At 35.9% G+C, this 23,003-nt stretch overlaps 1 protein-coding gene and 1 long non-coding RNA gene across 3 annotated transcripts in view; one reads left to right on the top strand and one right to left on the bottom strand.

Annotated features, from left to right (window-relative positions):
• Positions 1-23,003, bottom strand: part of COL19A1 (collagen type XIX alpha 1 chain) — a 123,411-nt gene that overhangs the window by 45,924 nt on the left and 54,484 nt on the right. The gene's annotated exons all lie outside the window — the stretch shown is intronic.
• LOC140330056 (uncharacterized) lies at positions 1,406-22,208 on the top strand. Of its 2 annotated transcripts, XR_011920593.1 has the most exons (4): positions 1,406-1,630; positions 18,083-18,140; positions 18,996-19,125; positions 20,660-22,208. It is a non-coding gene; the product is annotated as an uncharacterized lncRNA (long non-coding RNA). The 2 variants fall into 2 exon arrangements; XR_011920592.1 differs by lacking the exon at positions 1,406-1,630 and having other exon boundaries at positions 17,607-18,140.

The following is a 23,003-nucleotide window of genomic DNA, read 5'->3' as shown; positions in this document are numbered from 1 at the left end:
GTCTGATTCATCCTGAAGTCTGTTCTATTGGGTCCCATGTCATCCTGGCATCTGTCTTCGGGCCGACACTCCAGGCGCCGCGATCTTCGTCTCTTCTTTCTGGTTCTTCATCCTATGCCAACCAACCCAGGTGCGAGATTGGGTGAGGTAGGTCGGAAAAAAACTTGCTGATCTCACTGTGCATGTGTAAGATTGGCCTTTTTTTTCCCCTTTTCAGGAAAAGGCTCCTTCTGCGCATGCCCGAGATGCCGGATGCGTGATGTAGCTATCCCAGGAGGCTTTGCGCTCCCATTCATTTAGGCGGCAGTGCTGCACCCTTTTTTTTTTTTTTTTTACAAACAGAATTTTTACTTCCTTTTATGTAAAGTGAAAATTCTGAGTTTTGGTACGTTTTAAGTGCTTCACAAATCTGCTCCGAAAAAGAAAAACTATTACTTTTATTTCATTTAGTATTTACCTGAATTACAGGCTTTAACCTAACTCTTGTTTGTATGTTGGTATTAAATAAATGGAGAATTCATTAATAGAACCTTTAGATAGGAAGTTTTTAAAAACCGAAAAGAAATGCAAACTTTTTTTGGAAGTGGGGGTAACAATACAAAATGCCCCGAAGGCACAAATCTTTTCCCATTACTCTAAAGAGGCCATGCCTTTTTTTCTTTTTTTAAACCATCACAATTGATTTTTGTTTTTGTCAGTAATATATGATGGCATAGTGGAGGAGCTAATACTAGTTCACATATAAATGCCCAATAAAGCCATCCTCGGTGCAGAAATAATATAATGTATAGTATTGTGTCAATTAACATCTCTCCTGGTTTAAGGAATATGTCCCTCCTGCTTTAGTGTGCATTCCTTTAAAATCCTGCTAGCAAACTTTAAGGAATAATACTACTGAGATTCCTGTAATCAGCAGCATCCTAAATATTTTCCCACATAAAACGCCAAGCAAGATCAATAAACTAAACTGTTACAACTGAAAACTATTTTAAATATGTATGGTTTAAAAATGGATGGCTGTTCAGTTTACTTTATATTTAGTTTGTCTTTAAAGTAAAAAAAGGCAAATATATGGTTAACTAGGAGCATGTAACACTAGTTCTGTTGTGAAATAGTATATATTTTGTGTTGTACAACTTTGAAGTTCACAGCTTAGATAGGTGAACAAAGGAAACCCATCCAGCATTGATCTATATTTCATAAGAAATGCTCTTGAGTAAACAAACGTATTTATTGATATTTTTCCATAAGCCTTATCTGTTTTTTTAAACTAGTCAAAGAACAGTCACATTCCACATTTGATTTATTTCAGTCAAATTCTGGCTTAAAAAGCACCATAACCCAAAAAGGGCCATAAAACACTTCACAGATATCACATCAGTTAACTACTTACCCAACACTTTGAACCACGCACATATACAGGTGTAGATTTAATTTTCCTGAAGGAAGCTTATCTCCACTGGACTGGGTCTACATGGACTATTTTTTAAAATGCATTTAAATGCTCCTACTGCATTTGTATGCATTACTTTGTAATGCACGGGAACTCCCGGATACTCATCGGGTGCAGAGAACGCCAGCCGGAGGAAGAAAGAAGACGCAAAGGACGATTGCGGACGCCAGCGGATCAGTTAAGCTCTTTATTTACTATTGTTTTCCATTGATTTACCTACCCCAAGTGGGACTCGGGGTTACCGCTTCCAGCATCTTTTTTCTATCCCAAGTGCACTTGGGGTTACCGCTGGGGAGGTCAAAAGAGTTTTAACCCTGGGGAATGTACTTATTGTGCATAATACACCTTACTCATTTCCTGAACAGGTTAAAAAAAATATAATATATAAATATATAAATATATATTTATTACATGTTCGTGAATTGTGTTTAACGGTAAATAACTTTTTTACAGGGTATACTAAGAAAGGATGATTCCTACAGCTGCACTCAAGATATGAGCACAGCTACAGGACTCCTGACAGCGTGGAATCCCCCAGGCACGAGATAGCAAATAGGGACAAATTTCCACATTCATCTCTAGTGCTGATTGTCTGAAAAAAAGTAAACCCTGATGATGCTCTCCATGATTGGAGAGGTCCTATGGGGGCAGCCTGTATGTGCACACTGATCCCAGAATGCAGAACACGTTCATGGAATGCAAAACACATGAGCGTCAGCCAATCAAGGGAGAAGTTGTATGAGGCCACAGCTCCTAAAATCCCTAGCGAAGCTTTTGCACATTTTCTGAACCCACCTGGGTGCAGAATACATTCCAAAGCTCCACTAGATTATGGGAGCAGCGCTCACATACAGGCTTTACCCATAGGATCTCTCCAACCAAGGCATAGGTCATATGGGGACACTGCTCCTGGCAACCCTAGCGGAGCCCTGGCAAGTGTTCTGCACCCATTCTTGAAGACAAAAATTATAATGCCAAAGAACTTTTTTTTTTCTAATTAAAAAATGGAAAAGAAAAAGTAGTTCTGTTTATTAACGTATACATTTTGTGCCGGTTCTTATAATATGAAATCTCTGGTTTAACATACTGGGCCTGATTTATTAAAGCTCTCCATGGTTGAAGAGGATATGCTTTTATCAGTTAAACTGGGTGATTCAGCAAATGTAGAATTGATTTATTCAATGTTATTTGCTTTTTCCTAGCAAATGTTTTGAATCCCAGACCAGATTCATTGCAAGTTTGCAGGATAACCCAGCTTCACTGTTGAAAGTGTATCCTCTCCAGCCTTAGAGAGCTTTAATAAATCAGGCCCACTGGATGTACAATTGAATTTAGGATGGCTGAAAAATTGCTGCTTAATCTCTCCAGCCATGCAGATGGAGAGAGGGAGGGAAATATCCCAATATATTTTAATAATTATGGCATTAAGCAGCATAATCCCTTTTAAGATCTTAGAGTACTGTGTATTTTATTTATACAGTATATGTATTTATGTAATCTTTCAACACATAATCTTGCCTATTATTACAATCTTTATCTTGCAGACATTTTTTAATTCTGAGAAACCTCAATGTTTTTCATGTAAAACACCATGAAATTACTGAAATTGCAAATTCAACAGGCAAATAGTGTACCCTAATTTATTAATATACAATACAATTATTAATGAATACATTTGATGACCTATGTACAACTATATATTATAACTGGTACCAAGACATGGGATCTAAGCAACGTGTCATGTAAGCACTAACTGTAAAATGTGTTACTTTAGCTTGCATTCCCGCATTAGGAGGTCCCACATGGTAGCCAACTGATTCTACAGGATTAAAGATATTGAGATGATGGAAGACCTTGCTTCTACCCTGAGGGTGACCAGAAAAGGCCTTTCATAAAAGATGGTTTGAGTTAACTTCTATGAATTAATTTTATGTCCTAAAAAATATTTTAAATAATATTGCGTACAAATATAGGTTGAGAGAATTCATAAACTTTAGTTCCACATTTGCACACACATGCATACAATATTTTCACTTTTATTTTTTTCATTTTATAAAATCTTAGTATCAGATGTAATCCAAACCAGTTCCTAAAAAAAATCATAAGTGATTCAATCTAAATGCACAAATGAAGAAATTGATTACAGATTGACACCGCATGCTTTAGGTCGCAAAGCTTTTTACTGTATACATTACATGCAAAAATGAATTGAATAAAATGTACATTAGGAGCATGTCTTTTATGTAAAGTCAAGAAAATGATAACCATAGTCATCATAATAATTAGACCAGCAGTTATAATGGTGATCCAATCAGGATTCCTAGGGAATAGAAAGTCTTGATTTTAGAAAGAATATATTAATACTGATAGCTAGCTGCAGTAGTAACCATAGTTTCCAGATACATACAACAAAGTATTAAAATATGCTTTCCTTAAGCCATGAACCTACTAATAAATAAAAAAAGACTGTCAAAGCAATCAAACATTATGAGCTGCTGAACCACGTAAACAAATGAATATGACTTTCATTATGGTAAATATTGTTTCATTATTAGTATTATTAATATTAATCTGTGGCACATATTATACAGTACACACCTGACAAGTACAAACAATGCACCAGATGGATAAGAGGACCCTACCAATATAGTTTACAATCTATATAGTTATAATATAGTTACTATATTGTGTACAAAGAGGTAGATGAAAGTTTATAAAAGAATTATTGTTAATATGTAACAATTTTCCTATTCTTTATTGTAGTATTGTAATTATCTACCAACAAACCTACTGCAGAAGAAACAGTCCACTTTAAAGTGGATAGGGACAGTGCTAGGAACTAGAGCATGAAGAACTGGTGAAGTTGTAAAAAGATGCGAAACACAGCCAGCCAATTAAGGACACCACTGTCAATTAGTTGAAATAACAGTTTAGTGTGAACTGTGTCATCTTTTAGGTTTCAGTAATTACTGTGTATCATTCATTCTATGTACATCAAAATATGTAAACTGCATTATTAACAAATGTTTATATGCCACATTTTACAGACTACCCAACTACATACATGGTTTGCGAGCACAATTCGTTCCAGAAACATGCTTGTAATCCAAAGCACTCGTATATAAAAGTGAATTTCCCCATAGAAATAATGGAAACCCAGACAATTCGTTCCACAACCCAAAAACATTGATAGAAAAATGTTTAATACAAAATACTGTATTGTATAAAGTAAAAATACATACAGTAAAACTAATTAACCAGCACTTTTGAAATGAAAAATCAAGAAAAGGTGAGGTTCATTGTATAGGACGACTTTCACTAACTAACAGAATCATTGCTATCTGTTGGCTCACTGGAATCTTTTTCTTTTTGTGCAACTTTAACAAGGAACCTATCCAATGACAGTTGTTTTTGCCTCCTTTTAAATATTTCACGGAAATGTGACATTGCATTGTTATTCAACAGATTCATCGCTCACACTGCTACAGCCTTATTCCGGTGGTGCATTTCTACAAAATTTTGCACTCTTTCGACCATTTTAAACATCTCCCTAATCTCATCCGAAGTAAGGGATTCCTCCATCATTTTTTCCTCAGACAAGAGGTCTTCCATAACCTCTTGTTGTTGTGTGCGATGCAGATCTATCAGTTCAGCAGTGGTCAGCTTTTGGCCATGTTCCTCCACCAGCTCCTGGATGTCATCCTCATTTACCACTAGCCCCATGATCTTCCCCACGGACACAATTTCAACGACAACTGGTGGCTCCTGTTCAAACCCCTCCAAGTCATATCCAAAAACACAATCGGGCCTGAGTTTTCTACAAGCAGAATTAGAGTTTTATTTTGGTGACCACATCCCAGGCTTTATCAATGATCTTGAGAAAGGTAACAATGTGGATATGATTTTTACAAAACTCTCGGAAGGTTAGGTTTGTTCCATCGGGTACTTAAAAGCATTAATGAAATAGTGCTTTGGTGTAAAGCTTTTTAAAGTTAGAAATGACCTGCTGGTCCACGGGCTGGAGTAATGGAGTTGTGTTGGGAGGAAGGAACTCAACCTTAATGAACTCGAATTCCTCCAGGAGGTTATCCTCAAGGCCTGGAGGATGAGCAGGAGCATTATCCATAATCAGCAAGACATTGAGAGGCAGATTCTTTTCTAAAAGGTACGTCTTCACTTCAAGACAAAAGACCTCCTTGATCTACTCAACAAACAAGATGTGTGTGACCCAAGTCTTGTTGTTGAACCTCCACAAAACTTTTACCAGCCTCTTCTGCACCTTGCATTTCTTGAAAGCTTGTGGATTCTCTGAATGATACAAAAGCAGGGGCTTGTCTTTCATGGGCTTGTGACCAGGTATTGCATTTTCTTTTGCTGTAATGTAGGTCCTCTTTGGCATCTTTTTCCAAGAAAGCCCAGTCTCAGCAGTAGGTAACACTCGGAAACCATGAGCTTCTGGAACTCAGCAGTGAATGTCTCAGCTGCCTTACGATCTTAACTTGCAGCCTCTCCATGTTCCAAAACACTATGGATTCCACGTCTGCTCCTAAAATTATCAAACTATCCCCTGCTCGCCTTGAAGCCTTCATTTTCAGTCGAGGTACCTGGAAGTTTATTTATACGGTCAGCGTACAAGGCCTTTGCCTTCTTGCAGATAGCATTCTCAGTCATACCATCACCTAAGAGTTGCTTCTTAATCATATTTTTGCTTTGATATTCCCGTGACTCCTTTCGCTGTATCTAGACTCATTATTTCTTTCTTCTTTAATATTGTACAAATCGTCGAGGTAGACATGTTATAACATCTTGCGGCCACTCAAATACCTTGTTCATGCTTCTCGATGATTTCCTTCTTATTTGCCACTGTAATTATCACCTTCTTACTCCCTCCCTTTTCAACTTTCTTCTTCCATTGTTAGGGGCCACAGAGTACAGTACTATAGAACAGCTGCTATTGAGAACATTCAAGCAGAATAATCAAGCACTTGATTCCAACAACTGGAGACCACAGAGAGTGATGGAAGGAGGCAGTAGAGTTGCTTCCAGTAGAATATACTCTCTGCTGGAAGAAACTCTGCTGTAATACCTTCTTTTGTGGCCTAAATGAAAAATATCTCTGCTGGAATCTTGGTACTGCTTTATCTGTGGGCCCCTGGTCCTCTTCCAGCCCTTCCCCCAGATGCCATCCCTTTGGTAACCATGTGCTAGGAAATTCAACCACTCTCCCAAGGCTGAGTGGGGGCTTGCATTAGGTGAAGACATGCGACGTTAGACTGGGGGACTTATGTCTTATGAGTACTATTGCTGGACCAGGGCCTTACACTATAATGTTTGGGCTATCATAACCTTTAAATTCCTTAAACAATCTACAGTGGCTCAGCATAATAGGCGATTCTCTTTAAAATAATGCATTAGTTACCGTACAGAAAAGACTGCAAATCTAAATTTGTCTAAAATATGGCAGACCTTCTTTTAAATAATTCAAGTGAGAAAAGTTACTTTTAAATGCAGCTCAACACATAAGAAATCATTAAAGTTTGGATGACATAAGAGTGTAAAAACATATTAAAGTCATGATAATAAAAGGGCTATGTAAGCACCTCATTTTGGGATATATTTATAGCTTTGGAAAATGTATTTGTTTAATATGTCCTTTTCCATCAACAGAATGTCAAGGAAGTGAATGATTATTTTAATCTAAGAAAGTCACATAATGAGGACAACAGGACAATGTCTTATCTAATGAACAATATTAGCAAATGAAATATATATGATAAACTGCAAAGGAGGAGCATAATCAAGCAAGAACAGAATATTTTATCACTAGTATGATTTAACACTATTATCTTGGAGGTTATATTAAATACTGCAATGTTCTTATATTTTTTTTAAACTGTCAGTCAGGTAAGGCTTCAAGTGAACCAAGAGGTGAGAGTTCATTCTATGTAGTTAATACTAGTCATCATGATTCATATTCATATGTTTCCAGGCCATTAGGTATTCATTTACCCCTGGGGATAATATAAAACGTTTGGAAAGTGAAATATGTTAATATACATGGCTGATATTGCCTGGAGCGCAAGAAAATATGTTCACTGATAGACGTTCTGCAATTAGATACACATGTAATCTCAAAAGGTCATATGCATGTAAATACACTCCTATGTTTATATTTTTGTAGCAAAATAAAAATAAAAAGTGGAAGTAAACAGAATCCTGAAGGTCAAAATACAATCACACACTAAAGTTTATGTATTACATATCAAGGTATTGGATACATGATTATGCTTAATATTTTGCTTTTAAAAACATTTAAATATTAGGATAATGTGGTTCCATCCCTGACAACCTCCACCCAATGGTAATACTTGTATACTTTAACAATGGCATCACAGCTGATATTTATCATTCCACCTGTAGGCAAGGCAAGGCAAGGCAAGCATTCTGACATTCCCTCAACCATTCCATAGTGGGGATCTTCTAGGCCCATATTTCAATGGAAATAATTGCTTCCCACAAGGGAATGTCTGATACCCGGTTTTATAAATAGAGCCCATAATAAACTTTAGAAACCTAAACTTGATAATTAACTGAAAGTCATATCACAAAATTTGTGATGCATATATGCTCATAAAATGATTGACTAAACATCCTAGGGATCGGTTTGTTGGAATTCTTTAATTTATTCCAAACCCAGTATCAGGCACACTGATGTAAAAGCAATTACCATTCTGCACACCTTATAACTTGCTCTGCATTTTTCTCTATAGATTCAGCCTTTGGCCTGTATGAAATTTAGTGCCGAAGACTATCTTTGATGACATTTCTACATGTCATTCTTTTACCTGGCTGTCAAAGGTTCCTCTCTGTGAATAATGGAATTCACTGAAGCTAAGCATGTTTGTTTTGGGATGCCATACCAAGATTACCAAATAAGAATAACCTAAGCAGTCAGTTAGTCCATGAATAATGCACTTGTCTTGCTGCAGACACATTACAGTGAATGGACAAACCAAGTTGTCTAAAAATTTCTTAAGGATGCACATATGCTTTCAGAAATTATTAAAAGCAGTGTGACAACTTTATATTAATTCAGGGTGTAAAAGCTATAACACTTTACTCTGCCATGTATCAGAAGTGTAAAAAAAAATATTACTCCGTAATTCTACAACATCATTTTTTCCTAGGGAAAAGTGATGTAAGCTTAACAGATGTGGCCCATTTAATTGGCAGCCAAATCATTATGCCGTTTTGATATATGTCCAAATAATAGGGCAGACTTGGCACATATTCTATAAAAAGCATGACATCTCTTGCCACTGGCAATGGCAAAGATCATTTTGAAATGCTAATATGAGATTTTCAGGAATAATGTTCTATTTACAACCACTATAACCGATGATCAAAATTTTACTACCATCCCTTCTTTGTATTACTTATATTATGTTGCCTGTAGAACTCCACTTTCGTAAAAAGCAATAACATATACATAATTGCTGATGTTGCTAACATTTTTTTTCTCTTTAATGCCTTAGACTGCTCTGTTTTCAACTGCAACCCCCACATACATACACACCAAAAAAAAAAAAGAAATTACTCACTGGTTCCATATTTTTACACTGTTGTTGTGTTTAGCTGGGATATGCAGTACTTACTATGCCTGTGTCTAAATACATGTTACAGAGTATTACCCAATTCACTCTGGTTAGAGATACACAGGATACACACATAGAAAGCTGATGGTGGAAAAAGACAAAGTGGTTCATCAAGTATTCTAAATTATGCAAATTGCTGCATGTGCTTGAAAAGAGATGCCAGACCCAGTGATTCATCCATGACTAGCTGCCAATGGCAGCATTTACCTGAAAAAAAGTAACAATTTCTGCATCATATTAGTACTTTTTTGCTACACTTTGATCCTTTGATCCTCCTTTCTACTTGCAGAGCAGGAGTTAGAATAGGCATATCACAAAGCAGGAAAACTCTCACTATAAACTTAGACAGCCTAAACATCATAGGATAAACAGAGCTGATAATAGAATATTTCACCGGTGTATAATCATGTGACAACCTCCAAACAACGAAGGGGGCACTTACCTTTACTAACAACCTCTATAAAGAAGAAGATCTGAGGAAAGTAGCAATCTAGTGCCTACTCGAATGATCGGCATATTAGTTCATTTGTTCCAACAACAGGAGTATTTACCAGGTTGAAAACGCTCTTTTCTATAACTGGTTCCAGTTATAATAAAAAAGTAATAATTCCTATAGCTATGCACCTTTTTATTAAGCCTCTTGACCTTTAGGAAAGGGAACCTTGACTGCTAGAAACATAAAAATATGTATGTACTGATAATTTACATGCACCTGGGTCATCTAATTGTTTTTGGATTCATAAGAATGATAGGGTAAGGAAAATGAAGGTGGAGTAAAAAATGGTTTATAAAGAAAGTGTGGGGGGTAAGATTACTAACCCTTTGGGAGCTGACCATCAAGCCTTGAGGAGCCTTTTTACCCTACCTAATATTGTCACTCATCCCCCCTTTTTTTTTCTTTCACAGGTTGTCACAGCTTTATTGGCATCTTTGTACCTCGTCATGTTAGCTTTAAGCCCCATGAAACATGGACTGGCTGCAATTATGGTGAAGATAAATCTTTGGGCAAATTTATAAAACAAATAATTGGGTGTTTACAGTATTCCAGTGACCAGCACAAAGTTATAGTTATTTGTTTAATAAAATATTTGGTTGGGTAATATGTTGACTTAAATCAATAAAGCTGTGGCCTTGTCCTCCTAAGATATATTCGTGTCTAGTACGGTACTTAGGAAGGGGTAGGGACATGAAACAGGTAACACACTAGACACAAGTATACTTTATGTTACAATATATTTTATCAATTCTCATGTATGACTGCTGACAACCAAGCATCACCTATAGCGTTTGGGGAAATAGTTAAGGAGACCTATGTTTGTCAGGAGTCATGCATGAGATTTTAAAAATATAGTGAAATAAAATACCAGAAGTAAAATAATTTCTGCAGTTTAGTGAATTAAACTTTGTTGCTGCATTTCTTCTTTTGGAATGTGAAGGAGTATATACCTTTAAATGTTATAATACTGCCCCACACTTAGCTGAAAGTCTATTGACGTAACCTAGAAAAACATGCTTGAATATTGGCACTCGGGAACTAGCAGGCTCTATCTGTTCTTGTTTTTCTGAAAGCAGCTAACTAGTTATAGCCATGCAGTGCTGTATTTCACAGCTAATTATAATGTTATTTCTGTGTGTGGCTTGGTTCTGTATATTAGGCTGTAAGGTGCTGATTAGATAGCCTCTGTGCTCTGTACATAAGATGACTGCCTTTGCTTGTCTTCACAGAATACTTGTTGGGACAAGTCATTACTGAGCCAAGCAAAGCCTTAAAGTGTCTGTATTTAAAGACTCTAGTGCTGCAAAGGGAAGATAATTACACAGACGTTGAAGTTGCTAGACAACCAGGACACTAGGCATTGGTGTGTGCATCCTATTGGCAAGTCTTCAGTTGGTACCCAGTTAACACTTTTCATGCAGCCCAGCCTTTTGCTGGGAATGCAGCCAACAGGACACAGTACAATTACAGACTGTTTGCCAGCAAGATGGAGTAATGAAAATTTTGCAGATGTTTGTTGAGTAAAGCAGTTCAGTTTAATTTCTGCTTGTGTTGTTATAATTTTTAAGATATCTTTTTTATTATGAAATGATTGATTACAAGGATCATTTGGCATAGAACCATTTGCAGCTGCTTAAAAAATCCAACACACCAGTGCAATGCAGTGATACATTATGCATGGCAATCAGCAACCCTGCACTCAAGAATTTTAATGTTATTATATATATGGAAGAAAAACATTTTAGTTTTTGAATATACATCACTTTCTGTCCTTGTATCTGTGGCCCTCAGGATAAACAGAGAAGGTCAATCATCCCAGCAGGGACAGACTGCAAAAAATACTAACAGGGGTTCTAACCCTTCAATGCTCTATACAATATTAAATAGAAATGAATTTAAATTGACTATATGAGTAACCCAATATTATCACATCATAAGAATTATTTAGCTTGACTTATGTGATATTGCAGCTTGATAAATCATATCTACTATCCCTTATTAAACATTAAAAGAGCAATCTTCAAGGCAAGGTTTGGATTTTGAATTTAGTTACTTGTAAGCTTTTTTGCACTTTGAAAAGCAGCCCTGTAACAAGTATTGTTCATGTCTTTTTCTTTGCCTAAATGGATAATTAAGGATTCACAATATTGAGAATTCCCCAACAAAACAGTAAAATAGTCTTTGGTGACTTACAAGGCACTTAAGAACCCCTCGGTGCACATAACACGGTACAGCAGAGATGTCTCTACAGAGCAATTTGCATTTTCCCAGACATAATATAATGCACATTTTAAGGAAGAAAAAATGTACAGCTACATTCATATGTGTCTGTTTAGTAAAGCACTCTATCACTTTCTACATTTTCCATCATGCAATTGCTAAGCAACATTTTGTTTTCTTTATACTCAATATTTGTGCAGATGGCATCATTCCATAGAGCCTGTGAAGTGTGCAAGACCAATTAGAGCATCAACAGAAGGCTCAATAGGATTTTAAGTGGACTGTGCATAGCGTTAGATAATTACATTAACAGGTTTGTACTGTACAGAAAACCTTTATACACATGCTAACACGTAGACAAACTTAGGTTGGAACCAAAGTTCTATGTGTAATATTCAATCAATGGAGTACTATATCCATGCTGTGATAACTGATGAAAACAGATTGTGTAAGGCTAGTTCTTAAAGGCCAGGAAAGATAAATTACAAGATGGCTTTATATATTGATTTTCACAGATAAATCCAAAAACAATTTTAGATGCTTATCAGAACTAGAGATATTTCGAGTGAAGATAGTATTGCAGTGATGACACAGTTGACCTCACAGTTGACAGCTATTTGTAAGCCTCAGGAATGAGATCCATACACATGCATACATTAAAATATTATTGGTAGCTTTATCACCCTAAAGAATCTTTTGGGTTTACTGGCTATTAGCACATGGAAAACCAGAGGAACATCTATTAGCTTAAAGCCTGTGTAAAACACTCTAAACTGTGTATTTCACCGTTGTTGTCTACAGTATCATTGTTCAATTTGCCAAACAGATGGGAATGGAAATATAACCATGATGGCACGGCTAATGCATTAGCAAATGCCAAGTCATTTCTTGTTGTAGCAGAGATAGAGTTATCTGCCTGTAATAAGGAGTGCACTTTATGTAATGACTGTGGAAATTCACAGAAAGATGCTGTGTGTTGACTTTGCATGATTACTATTGGGAATTGCATCAGCCTTCCAAATGAAGGATGTAGTTAGGCATTTGTACTAGTTTTCCACTGAGGATTGGTAAACCAAGCTGTGTCGCAACAGTAACTGTAATCACCGTGTGTATTGTAACTACTGAAAGAAGAAAGATGCCTTATTTTGCTAAATGTAAAGCATTAGGCCATTTTTAAAGTAAACTTCACAAAACTGTAAAGATTTTCAGATTTTTTATGCGGAAGGAACAAAGTATGCAGACATGTTCTAGAATGCAGTTTTTTTTTACAAAGCTGTATGTATATATGTATGTGTCTATAAAGATATATATATATATATATATATATATATAATTTACTTTAAAAAGTGTGTTTATGTTTTAATGACCTTTTTTTAACATTTTGATAAAAATTATGTTCTTTGCACCAGTACGGTACACTTTTCCTATTAAGGTTCCTGTTTGAGTAAAAAAAAAAACTAAGAAAAACACCACTGTCTATCCTTGTACATTTGTCCCTGTCTTCTGATACATCCTCTAACTTGTGTTACACCAACAGCAATCATGGAGTTTATCAATGTATATACATGACAGGGAATTGGAGGATAACACCCACTTTTTATGTGCATATTTCAGGTAGGCTGATGTCCTTAGAGATAGTGGGCCTGATTATTATTTATGATTTATTAAAGCTCTGGAGAGGATACAGTTTCATCAGTGAAGCTGGGTGATCCAGCAAACCTGGAATGGATGTGGTCCAGGCTTCAAAACATTTGCTAGTAAATAGCAAAGGGCAATAAAGAAATACATTGCAGGTTTTCTGGATTGCCCAGGTTCACTGATGAAAGTGTATCCTCTCCAGTCTACCCTATCTTTTAAACATCTTATGTATGTAAATGTAAAGCACAAGGATGGGGGTTGGGGGTATACTGTGCTAATTAGTGTTCAATTTAGCAGGCTGCAGGGTTATTTGTCAGTAATAAATATTACATTTCAGTAACACGAAATCCATGTTTAAAAAAAAAAAAAACACATACACATCAAGTGCTCTTTAAGCTTGTTTGTTGAATATATCACAAAATACAGCAAACCCAGGGCTTTATTGTAACTCTGCTGCATTTTGGTGGTCCTATATATGGTTAGTCTATAAAATTCCACTAGAGGGAGCTGCTGACCATAAAATAATCTGACATGTTTGGTTCAGTTTGTATATTGCAATGCATTCAACTATGGCAGGGATGACTAGCAAAGCGCTAGCAGGGAAAGACAAACATGGATCTAAAAAATGGTGCTGGCTTAGTGTGCTACTAAATATACCATAATAAAAAGGTGCATTTGGTACAGAAAGATCACAGACATCTTTACACACAAACTAGAAATGGTACAAAAGGTCTATTGTCTATAGCATTTAACACTGTAAGTAACCAGACAGCAAGGAAATGACACAGAGCATAGCATGTTCCATGAGAACTGTCGGTATGTCAGTGCAATCTTTTCATATGGGGTCATTTCAATAAACATTCCATTAGATCTCAATTAGAAGTCATGGAAATTGGGAACAAGATGAAAGATGCTTTTGGAGAGGCTGAATTGTGATAATTTGACAAATTAGCATGCTCAGATCTTTTGAAATCCCCAAACAACTAAAAACTGAACAAAGGTAGCGCCAAATCATGGCAATAAAAAATGAATCTTTCAGGAGGGAATATGTTGTTGCCGATTTGTTTTCAGATGATAGAGGCTTCTTGTAATTTTCATTCTTCTGTCATGACGTCTTGTATTCTAACATTTATTTCAGGTCAGTGATTTGGTAAGTAAAACAAGTGGAAGAATACCCTGTTTCCCCGATGATAAGACACTGTCTTATTTTTTTTTGAAGGCCAAAATATGCTCTAGGGCTTATTTTCAGGGGGATGCCTTATTTACCCATGAAGAAGACTACAGCCATTCATGTCCACTTCTGATCAATCTGTGCCAATCATTGTCCCCTTCTGATCACTCATGTGCAATTCAAATTCCCTTTCTGATCATCTTGTGTCATTCAAACTCCCCTTCTGATCACTCTGTCATTCAAATTCCCCTTCTGATTACGCTGTGCTTTTTTTCTATTGCACGGCAGTTAGGACAGGGGAACAGCAGGTGGCGCTGTGCCGGCTTCTTTCGCTTTGCTTTACAGACAGGAGAAAACACGATGCTGGCAGAGGAGAGAAGAGAGACGCTGCAGCCAGACACACGCAGGATCGGGTATCGGGTGAGTATAATATTTTAATTATTTTTTTTGGGTGGCTTATTTGCGGGGGGGGGGGCTTATTTTTCATTTTAACATGAAAAGGGGGGGCTGTCTTATTTGATGGCCCTGCCTTATCATCGGGGAAACACGGTAGCAACCCAAAGACTGTACCTCCAAATTCAAGTCAGCAATAGCAGCTTTGACATTGCTACACACATATATATATATTAGATTGCAAGCTCTTTTTGCGTAGGGTCTCCTTTTGTGTCATTGATTGGATCCATCTGTCACAACTCATATTGAACAGTGCTGTATATTATGTTGGCGCTTTATAAATACTGTTAATTATTATTAATAAATATTAATACAGATATTACAAATATATGGTAACTACTTTCCTTTCAGTAAAGTTGTTATGTATTAAAGCTGAATTATGTTTCTAAAAACTCACTGTAAAGGCCATTTCACACAAGCTATTTGTTTACAGTGATAAATTGCTGGTCTAAATTGCTAATGCCAGTGACAGTGATTTGTCACTAGTTTACTCGCTGGAATCACTGGATGCTATATAATAAAATAGGATGTCACTGGTGATTCTGTCGCCACATGAAGAACTACTAAAACTAGAGCTAAAGCTTGAACTGCAGCAGCAAATTGTTAAAAAATAGTGACCTGACAATTGGATGTAAAAAAAAAACAGGATTGTTGCAAATAGGCTGCCCATGTGTCCATCAGTTCTCCTTTGACCGTATTTACATCATGTTGAATGAAAAAGTATATCTAATGCAGTGTGTTCTACATAAGTCACATCCAGACAATACCCTAATGGGAGACTATAGAATATACAGAAACAGTCAGGATAATATTCAGAACACCTGATGTAATGTTCTCCCCACCTTGGTCAAATGTGAATTGAGCTATTTGGATTAGAACACACTTTTAGACATGCAGTGAGAATAGATTGGGCCACAACCGTCTGCCATGTGCCTTTAATCTGCTGGGAAAGATTGAAGTTTAATTCAAGTTAGACAATTATGATATTCAAAACACAAAAAGGTGAGTGGCTTCAGTGAAATTTGGGTGTATCGGGCAGTGGTATGCATGAATAAAGGGGGAGGATTTGAAGCAACCTAAAAAAAATGCAGATCTGTTTTTAGATCATGTATGCTCAACAGCTGTTACTCTCATTCATGCTTCACCACTAAGTCAATGAACTGGGAGCCAAGCTGGGAACTTGCCAACTTTTGGCCTGAGTTCATGGATAGTGCAGCGAGTCTGATATTGACCAATTGCCTGTTTCTTGCCAATGCAGGGCCACATTTGCTGCTCATGTATAGTTACCATGTCCTGATTTTTTTACCCTGCATTACAAATTTTGTTTTTTTTTTTGTTTATGTATTTTAATAGTTGCCAGAAATATATTTATTTTTGCCTACATCAGTTTAGTGTTGTCTTTTTAGAAGATTTTACAACTATAATTTAACCCACCTGCTTTTAACCCAAACTTTATTTGTGGCTTTGCTGCCCTTCATGTTTTCTGGGGGTGATATTATTAACTTGCATATGCTACTCATGCATTAATATTTGCCCCGTCTTGCTTGTTCGAGGCATATCCACCCTATTCTCAGACTCTTTGATTTACATAGTTCTCAATTATACTGAAACAAGCGTGCAGTCAGACCATCCATTTTTTTCCCCTAATTCCAAAGACCCAAGGATTACTAAGCAAACAACATTGACAGCCCTATAGGGTGCTTCTTCAAAAACAATGGGTAAAGGAAGCTTACCAACCGTAGTTCTGTAAGGCTGTTTATATTTTTTTTTTTTCAAAACGTAGGGTAAACTAAAGTTTTTGTTGAAAAAAAACCAAAATATTATAATATATAAATATATAAAAATATATATATATATATATATATATATATATATATATATATATATACACACATATACACACACACACATTAGTAAGGGACATGGCATTTTGTCATAGAGAAAGAATACGTTGACATCCCCTATCCTTTGCATTAAAAAAAAACCCTAACAAGGTGTGACATTTGAAATAACTGTTTTTATGGAACATAATTGTAAACAGTTTTGTGATGTATGTTATCATTAGTACGCTATGGTTGTGTCGAGCTAGGAAAGCCAGATCAAGGAGAGCTCAAGAAAGTCTTTTGCTTTAGGCCCTGTTGGGAAAAACAACTGTAACAGAATTGAAAAGCAAAGTATCTTTCCCAGTAAATCAGTTTAGGCTGTTGCAAGCAATTATTAATAATATGAGAAATCTATTGACTGATACATAGGGTACAATAACATCAAATGGATAAAATAAGTCAAGGCAATGCTAAATATATAATTCAATAGAACAGACAGCAGAATTTAAGATAACTGGTTTCTCTGTATTGCTGGCAACTAATATCACTGGTCCCCATGGCACCATACAGTATTTTGTGCTGGGACCTGCATTTTCTATAGGGACATTGCAATCACTGATCATGTAAAATTATTTTTATGGATACATACATATATTATAATGAAGGGTAGATTCTACTGGGATTCATATTACTCAGCTGTTATAATTAATACCTAGAAACTTTTCTTTTTAGTGCTCAGTCATACAAGTAGTTGAAGCTTCCTCTTGGTTGACTGGTCAAATATAGGAAAGTGACAGGTTAATCATTAGTCCATCACTTTTCTGCATGTGATTCTCCAATCAATACCAACGTAGTAGTTTACTCATGACCAGGTAGGAAATTGCTGAGCAAAACTACCTGTCTATAAAAAAGACGTGATGTGGCAGATAAAATTGCTAAAACAATCTGATGAGCCATATATTTAATAAAAATCAAGTAGAGAAAATGTATTTCTAATAACAATTTCATGAGACAAACAAGGATTTATGACAAATATATTAGCTATAATGATCAATGTTGGTAAATCTGTTATTTCCAGATGTAAGCTGTAATTTATATTTAAAAAAAAAAAATGAAAATAAGTGTTTTCTTTTAACTATTTTATTTTCTGCCTCCTTATGTCACATTTTATAGGATAAACCTAATCTATGCAAGAAACATCCTAACTTCAGAAGCAATATTTGCCGCAAAGGTGAGTCTCTCAAAGGAATTGGTAGATCTCCAGCAACCACAAACATTAACATTCTTGTGCTGCATGTTCTGTACGTGAACTCTTATCCCAGTATGTAACATTTTGACACAAAGAAAATGGTGTTTTTAATTCAGCCTGGGGCTTCTGGGAATGAATATGACATACTTCATAGGAGGAGAAGTGTACTTACTGACTTTGCAACGTTTTCTGCTGTAAATGTTTCTAAAAGGCCAAAGAGGCTAATCAGGAGGTGCACGATGATTTCAGAGCAGGTTTAGTGATTCTGATGGACCATGACCCTTTCTTATACTTTTTACGAATATTGCCTTTATTTATTTTGATTAGACTCTATGAAAAAACTTGAATGTGTAACACCAACAGCGGGACATTTAAGGGACAGGCATAACCAAGTATATATTGAACAGCAATTTGCTTTCTAGTCTTTTTTTTCCATAAGAATACAATTGCAATAGTCTCCTACAAAATTTCAATTTTCATGCTGTCACTTAGATATAAATATAAGGGATTAGTAATTAGAACACTTGCCTTATAGCAGTGGGTTGCAAGTGGGGTTTACGTTCTACTTCTTACCAGCGCTGTGTATATGTGCATGTGCGGTTGTTCTGTAGGTACTGCAGGTTTATCCCACAACCCAAGTACTGTTTGTTAAGAGTATGTAAAGTGAACGTGTGCCTAGATTATGGACACTAAATTATGTACATATTCCAGAAAAGGCAGAAAAGCATTTCCTCATTAATGTCTGTATCTTGCATTCTAAGTATAATGAAGTGAATTTCATTTTTATAGTTTATAACATAAAATAGTAACGTTTCCCCTATTCCTTTCTTTTACTAGAGAAGCAGAGACTAGGTGGAGGTGCCTCTAAGCGAGGAATTCTCAGCATACATTTTAATAGACAATATTTATAACAATATATTGGCATAATCACATGATGAGGAACACAGGGATTTTTATACCATAAAAGGTGAGGAAAATGACTGGAATGAAGACAGATAACTACTTTATGCAGCCACCTGCTAATGATCTATGAAAAATTCAGTGCCTAGGTTTGGGTCTACTTTAAAACAAACAAAATGCTGTTACTGTCTTAAAAAGTGATTGCAGACAAATTTTGATTACAATCTAACGCTTAATCGAACACTGAATACGGAATTTAATATTTTCATGTCACCACTACTAGACTGTTGAAAAGAAACATTTTAAGTGCACATTTAAAGAACGAGGCAAGATTACAGCCCAAGAACATCGGTAGGTTAAAACATGGATATATAAAGATGTGTGGGAAGATAAAGTATTCAAAGTTTTTGTTAGCACACAAGTTTGCTTTTTTTATTCAGTTTCCCTTTTTATTAGTTTTACAAAATAACAAAGACTAAGTTTTCCTTATTTTAAAATATCTGACCCAGAGGAAGTGCTACATACACTGCAAAATGTTTGGGATCTATTTTGCACTTCACTTTCATTTAGACCTACTAAAACAATCCTCAAACTTGATACGCCTTGTCTATTTTCATTGTTTGTATGTTTTTTTTTACTTTACTTTTTTAAATTACATTAAGGATAGAAAGTTTGAAGCTTCATCACACTGTTGATGTTTCTGCTGATATTTAGGACGCTAAAGTGTTACAGGTTGTATTATTTTTGTTCAGTATTTTATTCTTTTTTTTTTTTTTTTTTTTAATTCTGTTGAACTGTTAGGTCCAAGGTTTTAGAAAGTGCTGCATTGGATAGACAAGTGACTTCTATTTATGTGGTTTTTCCATGGGTTGTGCAAGGATTTACTAATAGTGACTCATCCATTTGTTTGGTGGATTTCCCATGGGTTTTGCAAGGTCCTTTACATGTTTTATTGTGCTTAGATTTGGTTACAATACTGTAGAAACTTTCCTGTCTTTTCTGTTTAAAGAAGTTGATTTAATGAGTCCCTAGGCTTGTAGTCTTCATTTGCCTTGTTAAGCATGACCACAATCTAATGTCTATTGGTATGTAAATAGGCTCTTTTTACACCTTTATGCAACGCTATAAAGTTTGCAGAGCTGACAACACCATAACCTAGTTTATGAGATACATTCAAAATGAATCATGTCACACTCTTAGTCAGATCTTTTTCTCAACTACAAACAGACAGAATCAGGCAAGTGGAAAAGCTGTTTTTTGCCTATGGCAAACTCAACTACGACAAAGCATAGATAACAAACTAACTTTCACACACTTGACTCACCTGCCTCTGTTCACATAAGTTACTCTTCCGTAACTTTATTTTAGGTACCTTATATGCCCCCTCTGTGTTTTTTTAACCTTTCACACTGTTTGAACCAGTGTAAGAGTAGACATTTTTATGCCAGGGACACACAATAGTGCATTAAACTACTTTTGTTGTACACAAAGCTAGCAACCTTTACAAATGTGACCCATGTGTCCTGATGTGTTCTGAGTACCAACAGAAGTTTTACTGATATAAAGCTTGCATTTCAGCAATACATTTTTTTTTTATACAGGTTGACAATAAAAATTCCGGCAACCTCCAGACCTGAGGAGTAAAGATTTTTGAAAATTCAGGATTTTTTTTTATACTTACCTCCAGACAAAGGCCATTATTGCTCTTTCAGCACCGCGGACATCTGGCACAGTTCCGGGGAGCAGGCAGCAGGGACGTCTCAGCATGCATTTAGTGTAGTAAGCAAGACCTAACAGCTGTTTCCACAGAACAGCGCCAGCAAAACATTAGTGGCCAAACAGTGTACTGCAGTCCCTGTGCTGAAAATGCAATCCAAAAATCATGCCAGGAAATTGAAGGATCCGGATTATCGATGGCCAGATTTTTGATTGCCAACCTGTAGTATACATTAGGAATTCTTGATTGACTCATCCCATGAAATTTAGTGTACTACTGTTTGTTATGACAGGTATACACAGCAAAAACTAGGAATACGTATACAGCTGCTATGTGTGACTGTAGGTATGTGCTGAATTAAAGCTTTTACTTATGTATTTATAGTTGATTCTCCAACAATGTACAGAAGCATAACAGTTGACACTGTATTTAGCTAGATGGAGATTAGTAACAACCATACTGAATTGTTCTGTTTCTAGGAAGGTCTGCAGCTCTGGAATTTGCATTACTTTACAATAAATTGACCCTGATCCTTGAGCAGTTTTTTGTATTTCAATTAAATAAACATGACCACTGGTAGACCTAATTGGACTTTTTTGGACCTCAGCTACTTAAATAAAAAGCATCCTTCAAAGTTTTACGGGAGTTTATTTACTCATTCAAGGAGAGGCATTGAAAATTTAACTTAATTATGGTACAGCAGCACAGGTTGTGGTTTGTCTCCAAAAATGACATTGCCATCTTATGGCTTAAAATGTGAGAATCTCACCTTTAGGATTCATTTTCTACCTGTGCAGCATTATTCCCTAAACTAAGGAATATACACACGGCTGAAATTATAACTCCTAGTCGTTCCTCATTTGGGAGGACCCTGCTTTTGGAACCTAGTTCCTCTGTCCCTCTTTTATCCTCAGTTGTGCCTCTTATTGGTCTTTTGTGTAGACCTCTATTAAATTATTTTTTTTTAACTGTCAAGTTTTTCTATCCATGTTTTAATTTAATGCAATTACCATTTTGAAAAGAAAAGGATGCCAGGATTTTATTTGCATTGTTTTACTAATAGAGAGAGTATAAATGTAATAAAACCCTTTTCAAATAAATGGTGAAGGGTTAGTATATCGTGCCCAGTTGTCACAGTCACATGAAGTGAGATATAGGGGTTTGTTTATAAAACAATGTAAGTCTGATATTGACCTTTTTTGTTGGACAACTAATCAATACCTATGGACCTGAAGGATTTCCAATAGGGAATGTTTATTGAGGTCAGAGTCACTGCTTTGTAAATAGATCCTCAAATTTCTTTGATGGGTACAAGAATGACTTTAAAAACATTCCAAGTTTAAAAAACACATTTTGGCAAGAGTTGAGCTTTTATATCATTATGCAATATAAATATCCAAAGTTGCTCTATTTCATAAACAGTTTTCTGGCATACAATTTACAAAGCTCTTAGGGAGAACTGCCAAACCAAAGATAGCCTTTTGAATACATAATAGCAGGTAAATTGCATTGTGCATCTTATAGTACACATTGCTGCACACAACTCTGGCTATGTGATCACTTGTATAATACCTGGTGTGTATAAATGCAGTACAAATAGCAGGGAATTCTATTGCTTGGCAGAACCCTATGACATGTGTGCATTGACCTTAATGTGCATTGCTTGCTTCATCAGTTCTTTGCCCAGTGCATTACACTGATGGGACATGATTGAAATCAAGCAAAATAGAAGATGTGCTATATTTCAGCAGCAAAAACATAAACCTATCTGTGTTACTGGACTATGAAATCCTTGCTTTTAAAATGTAGATACTAATTCTTCATGTTCTGACAATTACATTTAGTATTTGCATATTTCTTCTCATAATTCTTTAATAAATTAATCTCATTTACAGGCGAGTGGCTCTACTTGTTATTTCATAGTCTAGGCTTGAGCATAATCCTTTCTTTCTGTTCATCCCAGGCAGTCCTTTATCTTTTAAATTAATTAGATTAAAAAAAAAAAGTTATCCTATGAAATACTGGCTCATTTAGCCTATGTCAACCTCTGCAGTCTGTCCTTGCTTAAATAGGTGTGCAAGATTGCCCAATTTATTTTATGGTGATTCCAATTTTCTCTTTTCATTTTAATCATGTTATCTGTACTTTGGGAGTTATGTCAGTTATTCATAACTCTTTTTTTGTTTAACCATTATTGTTTTAGCATGGGTGCAGTAACTGAAAACATT

The sequence above is a fragment of the Pyxicephalus adspersus genome, chromosome 4 (genome assembly GCF_032062135.1).
Source record: "Pyxicephalus adspersus chromosome 4, UCB_Pads_2.0, whole genome shotgun sequence".
Lineage (NCBI taxonomy): Eukaryota > Metazoa > Chordata > Amphibia > Anura > Pyxicephalidae > Pyxicephalus > Pyxicephalus adspersus.
This window is presented reverse-complemented; position numbering and strand designations above follow the sequence as displayed.